Consider the following 10,825-nt stretch of genomic DNA (forward strand, 5'->3'; position numbering starts at 1 on the left):
AGGCTTGCTTTCTCATCCTTGGTCAAGTCATCATCCATACAGATGGGCCAAGGTGTCTCCCTTTCCCTAGCCAAATTGACCTCCTTGACCTTGGCATGTCCTTCGATTGGTTCGCTTGCTTGTCCTTGTCGTTTGGCTCATGACAAGATCACTATCCTATCCCCTTTTTTGAATTTTGTGAATCACCTTAGTAGGTCTTGTGGTTTTTTCTGCTCTTCTGCTTGCATTTCTTTAGGTAGCTTCCATTGTTCCTTCCTTAATTGTCAGCGTCTTAGGTGGACAGGTAGGTCCCCCTTGGTGCATCTAGTCTTGGAAGGTCGAGGTATCTCAGTATCACTATTCGAGCTGACTTCTGACTCAGAATTGAACTTTTCATCTTCACTAGAAGAGGGAGACTCTCTTGGTGGTTGCAGCTCATAAGGTGAGTCCATTCTCAATAGTGGCGCATCTACTTGGGTGGGCCAGGCCTGCCTACTCATAGTGGATTGCACCCATGTGCTCCAACCTGGTTCGATCACAGTTCTTACACATGACTCCTTTCTCTATTATAATGGCGTTCTCCTTGTGTGGTCTGGAATCAACTCGTATTTGTTTGATTACACGTTTTCCAATGTTTTTTTCTATAGTGTCTATTTCCCTTTTGCTCTCATCACTGAAGGAACAATAGTCTTCATATTCATTGTCAAAGCTACTTTTATCAGACTGCTCAGCATTCTCCAAGTTTTGATGCATCTCCTCGCGTTGGTTGGGGACTAAAGCCCAATGGTACATCAAGTTTAAATTGTACACCCTGGACCATCATCATTCAGGCTCATCCAAGAGATCATGGAGTGGCTTGAGATTAGTTACTGGATTGCCAGCCAACTTGTTGGTCAAATATCCTAGGATCTCCAATAGCTCATGTCTATTGTTTGGGACTTGGAATGTGACAGGGTTGGGTTTTCCACGTACGCTTCAAATCATAATGAAAACTGGCATTGAGGGTGTGTCCTTGGGCTTTCCAATTGTCTTGTTGGCTTGTTCATACTCCTCTTTGAGAACAACAGGTCAATGGTAGCAAGAATGTGCATTCAGTCTCACTTGTCCTCAAGACACAAAATATACTTGGTTAAGGCCCCGTAGGGTTTCTTGATCTGGCCATCACCCTTTAGCATGGTGGAGATGGCATCTAGGTCAAATTTCATAGTCTTCCAGGTGTCCATCTCTATCCTTACAGCCTCTATTCGATTGCCTAGGAAGATGAGAATGTTGCCCCAGTCTTGTATGACTCTTGCATTATGCATCCAAGGTCGGCCTAGCAAGATGTTGTAGTCCACTCCCTTCATGACTATAAAGTCAATAGAGAATTGGGCTCTTGCTATCTTCATTGGCCAATTCTTTAACACTTTGAACACTTTTACCTTCATTCCATGAGCCAATGTGACATTGAATCTAACACTCTCGACCCATGGGTTACCCCAAGTTTGGAGCACCACATGGCTTAGCACACTAATAACTCTTGCTCTTGTGTCTACAATTCCCTTTCTCATGACATCTCCAAGAGCTAAGACTGGTAGGACCACATGCATCTCTATGCCTTCCTAGAAGGCTTTCACGTGCAAGGACTTAGGTATGGAGTGCAGTGTTAGGCTAGGTATTTGTGTTTCCACATCGTGATCGTGCAAGTTTATGACAGTTAACTCGTTTGATTCTTCAACCCACTATTTTCACTCTTTCCATAGCATTGGGTGCTGCCTAACCAGTAAGCCTCCTATGCTTAGAGTCATAGGGGTGGTCACCAATGTATTAAGGAGGTTTCTAACTTCTTGCCTCTCTTCTAATCTTGAGTTCCTAGGGGCAATAGCCTGGACAAATTTTCTAGCCCATAGCATTTAGACTTTGTCTAAGTGGCATTGCTTATGGCGTAGTCGCATCCCTAGATTTTTGTTGTGGGGGTGGGACTAGCATGCTTATGCCTGAGAAATCATCGATTTTGTATTTTAGTATGGGCTCAACATCTTTGAGGTGCTCTTGGCTTTTCTCACCCACTCCTTCACCTTCTCAATGGCTTCGAGCAGCATGTCAGGTTGGGGTACTCCTCGACCCTAGCACTTCCCATTGTAGTCATCTTCGGAGTTGACGTTTTTGCCTTTGCGTCAGTGACCTTCTGTCGAATAGGCAATGTCGTGGCACTTTCGATTTTGTAGTGTGAACTTAGTGTCTAGTCTCTTCTTCCTTCATTTTCAACTCTTCTTTTTGATTGAGGTTGCATTGAGATTGCTAGACCCTAGAAATGATTTTCCGGCTTGCTTTGTTTGTGCGTGGGTGTCATGACATGCAATGGGATGGGTATGGCCTCCCCGTTGAGTGTCTCAACACCGAAAAATCCTATTGGGACCGATGGCTCGTTTGTTGAACTAGAGGATGGCTACCTTCTAGGGCAATCGACAAAGAGATGAGTGATTCCACACTCAAACACTAGGTCAGCCTTGTCTCTACTATCTTGCTCCCTCTCAGAGCAGTGCGAAGAAATGTATCTTGGGTGACCAAAAGTCCAACACACGATTGGTTCTTCATCATACGATATGTAAGGGCTTACATAAGGCTCATCACCATTTGGCTCCTCCACGTAGTGGATTGGAGTATCACTTGGTGGATGGGTTATGTAGGGTCCAGGTGGTCTAGGGATACATGTAGATTTTATCTCCATTCTAGGGATGGTTGGCTTAGTGTCATTAGGTGCTGGGAGAGGCAATGGGGCTTCCCTTCCAAAGAAGTTCGGTGGTCTATTCACAAGATAGGGTTGACTCTAAGGCTACAAATATGGGAGTCTCCAAGGTAGTTGACAATGCATGGCATCATGGCCAAACCTATTGTAATTAGCACAAGGTTGTGACCTAGGGTCTTGACACTCAGCTGCTGGTAGGTGGTTTTCATCACAATGTACATATTGGATGTGTGGGCATGTTGGTTGTCTCATCATCTCCTGTAGTTTAGCTATTTTCATCTTCATCTCTATTAGCTCTTGTACTGAACGAGTGTCCTTCCCTCTATCCTGAGTGCTTGGGCATGATCTCTCACTCGGCATTGAAGCCCTCTCAAAATTCCTAGCACTGGACTCTTCTCGATTTGAGCTCCTGGAGCTTCTCTTCTTGAGCTGGTCATTCAATTAATAGCTTCTTCAAAGACCCTTGGCTAGTGCCCCTCGCTGCAAGCTCGAGTTACCGGCCAAGTCTTTGTAGAGCTCTTCACTTCGTATTCCGTTAATGAATATCATGGACATCGCTCTTTTGGTTGGTCTCCCATCCATAGGGATTCTCTTGGAAGAGGCTCCTCACATGGGTCACATAATCTTGGATGTCCTCTTTCTCTTTGCTTGGCATTCATAAGTTGCACTAGCAGGTTATCGGAGTACCCAGGTTTGGAAAATCTTTTAATGAAGAGATTTTTGAGGCTATTGAAATTGGCTTAGTCCGTAGCATCTAGAATCGTGTACAAGGTCTACTAGCCCTTATCACCTAAGCACAGTTTGAAAGCTTGGGAGCATTGAGTAGGGTTAGTGAGGTTGTTGGCCTTGCAAACCTGCTTGAACTACTCCACAAAGTTATACAGGTTGTCGTTTGCTTGGTATTTGTCTAGCTTCTTTGCTACCATAGGAATTTTTGATTGGCTCTTAGAGCCTTGGTTGACTCTCAACCCTGCCAATACCGATGTTGCTAATGCTGCTGTGATCCACTCTGTTGTCCTATTATCTAGCAGCTGCTTTGTCAGAAGCTCACTCAGTGTGAGGTCTCATTCTAGCACTCTCTCACTCTCTGTCTAATTTTTGCCTACTAGGGCTAGCACTCTTTGAATCTCTTGCATTTCCATGCTCTAGCATAAGCTCCTAGTCTGTTGATCCTAGTTGTATGCGACCATGCCTTGTAGAGCCTTGCATGCTAGCTTCCTCTCCTCCTCAAGATTTGTTATGATGTCATTTATAGGTCTGCCAGGGTGTTCTAACTAAGTTTGAGCATCATATTTGCTCTTCAATAATTGTTGGATAGCCTCATAAAATATCCTAGGTTAAGCTCTTCGTTGCTCCTATAGCCTGAGCTGGCCTCTTCCATGTCTAAGACTTCATGTTCTGCCAAGTTTTTGATTAGGTTGATGAGGCCGAGTAGATCCACTTCCACCATAGTGTCAGTCCTTGTTGAGTCCAATTTTTCAGCTGTGTTCTTTGCTTGGTCCTACTTTTGGGGATTCAATCACTCGTCTATATCTTGGGTTCTTCTCTTACTGGAGGGTTCCTTTAAGGTTTTATGTCTGAGTGAGTTCCTTGTTAATTACAACCATTCATCAACTTACCCTCTTTCTGTGCCTGTGTGTGTGCGCGTATTCTTTTCCATGCATGCACAACCAGGATCTTAGATTTTCTTAAGTGTGTTTCAAGTGCTAAAAATTAGAGTGAGTGAGAAAAAAAAGTGCCTATGCAGCCCTAGCACTCTCGTTTATGGTTTGGCTTGATAGGCATGTATGTTTGGTTTTTAGCTATCCTCGTTGGCTTATAGGGTCTTTTGCTACAGTATGTCATTTAGCTTGTTCACGGTCAATTTGGGGTCTTACAACCAACCCATTGCACCAAACACATCAAGTTTATGGAAATGTGTTGTTGCATGATTCCTGGCTATTCGATCATGATTTCTAGGTCTATAAGTGTGTAAGGCATTCGATGGGTTCTTCTAGTGCGGCTCACACTCTTCATTGGTCAGTGTTTATCAAATTTCTAGATTTTCTCTCTCAAGCTCTATCCGATCTACTAGAGTCCAATTTGAATATGTCCAATTCTTGGAATAAGATACGGGTGCTTTGTTTGATTCGGATAGGTGTCCAATCAAACAGGTCATTGGGTCAGATTTCATGGTTTGATTGTCATGATCGAATGGGTTGAGCGTTTGATCAAACGAGGTGGTGTGTCCGATTTCTTCTCATCCAATTCTCAGAATCGGACGGGGTGGGTAGTTCGAGTACTGATGTAGCGAGTCCAATCCTAAGTGTCCAATTTTCTAGATCAAACAATGTCTTTGGTTTGAGTGTTCAATTTTGTAGAATTGAACACCCGATTCTAGGAATCGAACATTGGGAAAAGTGTCCAATTTTGCCAGTCGAAACACACGTTGACTACAATTTGTTGAACATCTCTATACTCAAGCTACTATCACCTACTAGACCTTCCAAAATTCAAGCAAGGGTATAGGCCAAGGGTCTCATGTACCTAAATCTCACAGAAAACTCTGACATGCTCTGATCGATCCAATGTGAACTTGTGGCTTGCAAGCTCTCTCTCACACACACAAAGCTAAGACTGCAAATGAGGCTTTCCCTTGCTTCCCAGGGCCTTAAACCCTTGCTAAGCAGAACCTACGTCTTCCCGATCATTTCCTTTGTGACTTCGACACATCTAAGTACTCCATTTTTCCATTTTTTCCTATGTGTTCCCCGTTCAGGCCTAGTTTACAGCAGTGAACCTTGAGCTTTCCACTCCGATTTCTCGATTCTATCCTACTCTAAATGCAACAAAAATCAAAAGCAAACTACTGAAATGATTTCTCCTACTCAACTAATCATCAAAAACCAAAAATACTTACTTGCAGTATGGATTAAAAACCCAAATCCCCCTATTTATCTCAAGCTCTGGTTCTTGGGGATGAAAGCCTTACTTTGACACTCGATTTGAGTGCACAAGTGCTCAAGCTTAAATCCATTGGTTCTAGCAATGGAACCAAAATGTTGGGAGATCATGCTCAATTGCTAAGACCCACAGATTGCTTATTCCTTCAAGTGTTTCAAGCAAGACCTAATGGCTACCTCTCACGAAGCTAGCGCGCTATCCCTCTCTATGAGTGTAGCGAGCTTACCTTGATGCCCGTACCTTGATGCCCGATTGAGTAACTCCCCCTCTCAAGCACTCCGATAGCTCCAAGATTTGTGATACAAGCTCAAGTATCCTCAAGCCTTCTCCTCCAAGCTCCATCCTCCATAGCCACTTGCAAGACAAGAGAAGATAAGAGAAGAGAAGAAGAAGAGAGGAGATGGTGGAGGGCTTCACCTCCAAGATCCCTCAGCCTCACACACTCACTCCCTCACTCACTCACACTCCATCTCTCAAGCACTCACAAGCAAGCAAGCAAAAGAAGAGAAGAGAACGAGAGAAGAAGAAGAGCCTACTTTTCCACACACCAAAGAATGAGCTCTTCCTTTACTTTTAAACTTTATATATAAAACCCTAAATCCCTTTTGGGTGGTCATCCCCTTATCCCCTTTTTTACATGGCCTAGGCCCCTTTTTTCCATTATCCTCCTATCTTCCTAGCTTCCTTCCTACCGCCCGTCTACCTTTACAATTTGCAAGGGTGAGAGCCCAACACTCTTTTAAAAAATAAATCATGGTGTGCCTTGCGCTCTTTTATAAAATTATTGACTTCTACTTTTTTCTTGTGCACCTCTCTTCTTGATTTAGGACCCCTTTGCACTTTCTGTATTTCCAGATTTTCCTTGGTGCACCTTCATCTTTCATTTCACTTTTGTCTTGGCCTTGTGTTGTGCTTTAGATTTTTTGAATTTTCCACCTTGTTCGTATGAGAGTTAACACATAGACGGATGTATACTCAATTTTCTACAATGAGAAATATGTTCCCTCATGTAGAGAATGATACTATTGCCAAATTCCTAAGAAAGGATATGGTTAAAAATGCATACATCATAAATAGGGACATTGTAGATGGTGTTGCAAGTGAACATCTTAAGGATGCGAGCAACTTCTTTACTGCTACATAGATGCTCACGGACTATGTGACAAGGTGGGAATGAGTTTTGAGTCATCTAGTATGCTCTATCAACATTTGGATACAGATTTTAAGCAACTCTTCAAAACTAAGCGAGTAATGCCTTTGCCAAAACCATTTCACGTCAAGAAGGCTTGAAAATGACTAAATGAGAAAGTTTTGGAACTAATTGGTGAGCCTATGCATCTAGAACACACACACGTATTGAAGTATGGTTCTAAAGAAGTTACCTTTCTATTGAATGCATCCAACAACTTTGTATTGGATATATGTAGGGTTCAAATTGCTATGGTCAAGTTCTACAATATGTCTATGGAAGAATGTAGAGGCAAGCTTAAGTTCCTCAAGCTTGATGAGAGTGAGATTACTAAGGGAAAAAAATTTGAACATGTGAGTATAACACTTATGAATCAAGCATTGGATTCCAACATCAATGAAAACCATCCTTTATAATTTTTTGTGCAATCAAAGAATGAAATATGTTGGCTTACAACATTTTGAGTACCAAAGGAGGACCATGAAGTACTTAATTTTTTTTTAAACCTCACTAATATACCCAATGTTATTCCATAGAAAAATAATGGAGTAATTTTACACGTCGAGGGATTTGGGGACTATTAAGTTGAATGGCATCTTGGAGCCTCGAGAGGAACACCAAGGAAAAGGGAATTCTCTTGCAAGAAAATCTATCTTGTAACATCAACAAGCTTGTTTATCATGTTTCATATGATCACAATGAAGAAAAGAACACCAGGCACAACAAATCTTCATACTACATCATGTAGACCTCCCACGGTTTTTAATAGAATCAACCATATTCTTCAACATCTTCACAAAATCCATCAATAGAACAAAGAAAGCAAAGAAATACACCATCTTTGAATGGAAATACATCACATAGTATTCATCTTCAATATCTTCATAGTCTTCTCTCTCAATCTTTCATATACAATCACTCTGTTTGAGTAGAATTGACTATCTCTGACTCTCTCTCTCTCTCTCCATCAATAATACATCATGTCCTCACTACAATCTCTCCAAAATCACTCTTAGGTCGTGGATACCCCTCCCAAGAGGTATGTCTGATATGAAGAGTCACCAGAGCCACTACAGTGTCCTTTCATAGCTCACTACTGTCACTTCACTCCAGTCTTCTCTTGAGTCTTCAGCAGCTACTTCTTCCACTTCCTTCAGCTCTTTTGCACTTGTATTCACCTCTTTCCAAGGCTAGAAAACTTTCCCAAAGTCACACATACATTCCACAGAACACTTACAGAAGCATACAGAACAGTCTACAGAACAGTACCAGAACAGCTATAGTACAGAACAGAACAGAAACAGAACAGAAGTAGAAGCTCTACAGAAGACCTACAGAAGGTTACAGAAGGTCATCAAAACCACATAACTCATTCTCAAATCATTCCAAACTCTCAAAAACTATTCAATAAACTTTCTCAAGATCTCAATCTTCATCAATCAATATTCTATTCCTCCTTACAGAAGACAATCAGAACAAAACAGACCAAAACAGACCAAAACAGAACAAAACAGAAGGTATATAGAACCAATCAGAACCTATCGGAACATCACAGAACCACCAACAAACATCATGATCTTCCAAAACACTCTCAAACCACTTCCAAATCAATCAATCATCTCATAAAATCAACCATTCAGCTCTCAAAAACAACAAAAATCAGCCAAAAAACAAATCATTTCAACACTCAACATATCCCCACACTTAATAAGGAAGCGTCCTCGTGACCCAGGAAAAAGGGAATACAAGTTCAGGGAAAAGCTCAACTTTGATCTTCAATATCTTTTCAAAAAGAATTCATCCACCACGACCCCAACTTATAACCTGTTTCGGATATAAAAATACAAAGAAAGGAAAACCCTTTATACATTAATACCTCTTATTAAACTAAAATCACAACAAATTTTGTAAAGGATATAAGAGTTTGCTTCTTCTTCATCTGCATCTGCTTCAATTCTCCATCCACGACCCCATCACCACAAATCTCCAAAACGGAGCTCGTACACGAAATCCAATAGGAAACCACCACGTTCGTTTGACATAAATAAACTCACAACACAAACACTAATACACAACACAACCATCTGAATGACTCCTTCAAAAAGAGAGTTTTTCATTAGAAAGCTTCCACCATACATTGGAAAGGTATCAATGAAGATGATCCCTCTTAAAAGATTGATGTTGTCGGAAACGATCCATAGATAAGGATTCATCTACAAAGTTTTTGGGAGGATTTTGAAAAAATTGGAGATAGCACATCCTTTCCAACAGGACCAGGTATCTGCTAGGCAAACAGAGGGCATGAAAATACAATATCTCCAGTTGCTGGGAATCAATGCTCACATTGACATTCATGCACAACTTTGGAATAGGCTTGGAATCATTATGAGAGTGCCTATGCATATACGCCAGGTACCAAGCAAAGTGAGCAGTTAATCTCACTGAGGGATCTGCAGACTGTGAATACTGCTGAGCAAAATGAACATAATTTTGATAAGCTTGACTGGAAGCTGTCCATTCTCCTGGAATTACTGGCCAATTAATCTGCGGTCCTGTAAGGCAATCATCCGAACTCCATCCCCTTCTTCTGGAATTCTGATTATCAAACCTCTCACAGTCACTAACCAACTGAGGTGGTGGAGATATGGAAGTGTTAGGAGAGGGTAGTGGAATAAGGGAAAGTGGATGAAGGGAAGGATAGGAAAAATCATAAAAGGAAGAAAAGGTTAAAGAAGGAGTGACAGAAATTTGTAAGGAATCACTAAGGAACGGTGTTAACTGATAAATAGGAAATGTGGAGGGTACATTAATGGATGGAGAAGGACAGGGTGGAGAAGGGGAAAATACCCTATCCTCAATAAAGAAACAGTAAGTGAAAATAGGAATTTGAGGGAAAGATGAAGGTTGGAAAAGAAGGGGTAAAATTATTGTGGAATTAGACTGACAAAGGGAAAGATATATAGCATAGCGGTGAGCCATTTGTTGGTAATAGAGGAGGGTAGGAACAGAAGGTCCCAGAAGAGATCCTCGATGATAAGCATCAAAGAAGGTAGCATCAAATGGATTATGTTTGGAAAGAAAGGTTAAGAGATCCATCCTCAATTGATTAGTACTCTGGGCAAAGGTAGGAGTTGTGTTTTGTCTTTGATTTAGGATCACCGAATCAATCATGGGATACCACAAATTATCATGACAATCAGCTACTTTGGAGGAAGAACTTTGAAACATGGCAGCTATGCGCAACTCCAAATGATTGACATACAAAACAACCTGTAAGACCACATCCCCCACATACCATGCCATATCTACCTCATCTGGAATTAACAAATCTCCTCGTAGATACATGTATGACATCAACATGGTATCTGGCGTGACAGAATCTTCAAAAACCATTCTGACTCCTCTGTCAACAACTCAGCAGACCAAGCCCCACTCCAGCCATCCTCTGGAAAAGGTAAATCCATCGTGGAAAGCTTCATATAAAAAACCAACTTCTGTAAGTGGTAGTGGACAAAGAAAGAATGGTCTGGTAAGACATATTCCTGAAACTGTTCAAAGATAGACCATAACAAGTCCATTCTGGACTGCAATCTTTCCACTTTATCTTGGAATAGAGGGCATAAAGTAGCCTGTCTCTGAAGAGCAGCCAAGTCCTGATGGGAAAGAGAAGGAAGCAATGGAACAGGAGGGCTTGGAGGAACAGAGCGGGACTTTGCAAGCTGATCTTGCAACTGCTGGATTTGGGAGGCTTGGTTGGCCACTGTGTCATTAGCAGTCTGTAAAGCTGAAATCTTGTCATCTAAGATAGCGTGGAATTCCGTCGCTTCTCTGGACATCCTCTCCTTCTCTGCTGAAAGGCTAGTGACCTGGGATTGAGCCTCGAGTAACTAGGTCTTCAATGAAGAAATCTCATCGCTTTGGGTGGCAACCAGTTGGGTTTGCTGTTCCATTTGCTTAAATAAATCTGCTAGGGTATCCTTAGCAGA

General features: G+C 41.7%; 1 non-coding gene across 1 annotated transcript; it reads right to left on the reverse strand.

Moving 5' to 3' along the window:
* Positions 1–8,584: 8,584 nt before the first annotated feature.
* On the reverse strand, positions 8,585–8,652 carry LOC148008728 (small nucleolar RNA SNORD36). Its single transcript, XR_015689969.1, has one exon. It is a non-coding gene; the product is annotated as a small nucleolar RNA SNORD36 (small nucleolar RNA).
* Between the last annotated feature and the right edge of the window lie 2,173 nt (positions 8,653–10,825).

The sequence above is a fragment of the Lygodium microphyllum genome, unplaced genomic scaffold (assembly GCF_053477565.2).
Source record: "Lygodium microphyllum isolate KBCC unplaced genomic scaffold, Lygodium_microphyllum_v1.1.10 scaffold_69, whole genome shotgun sequence".
In the NCBI taxonomy this organism is placed as follows: Eukaryota; Viridiplantae; Streptophyta; class Polypodiopsida; order Schizaeales; family Lygodiaceae; genus Lygodium; species Lygodium microphyllum.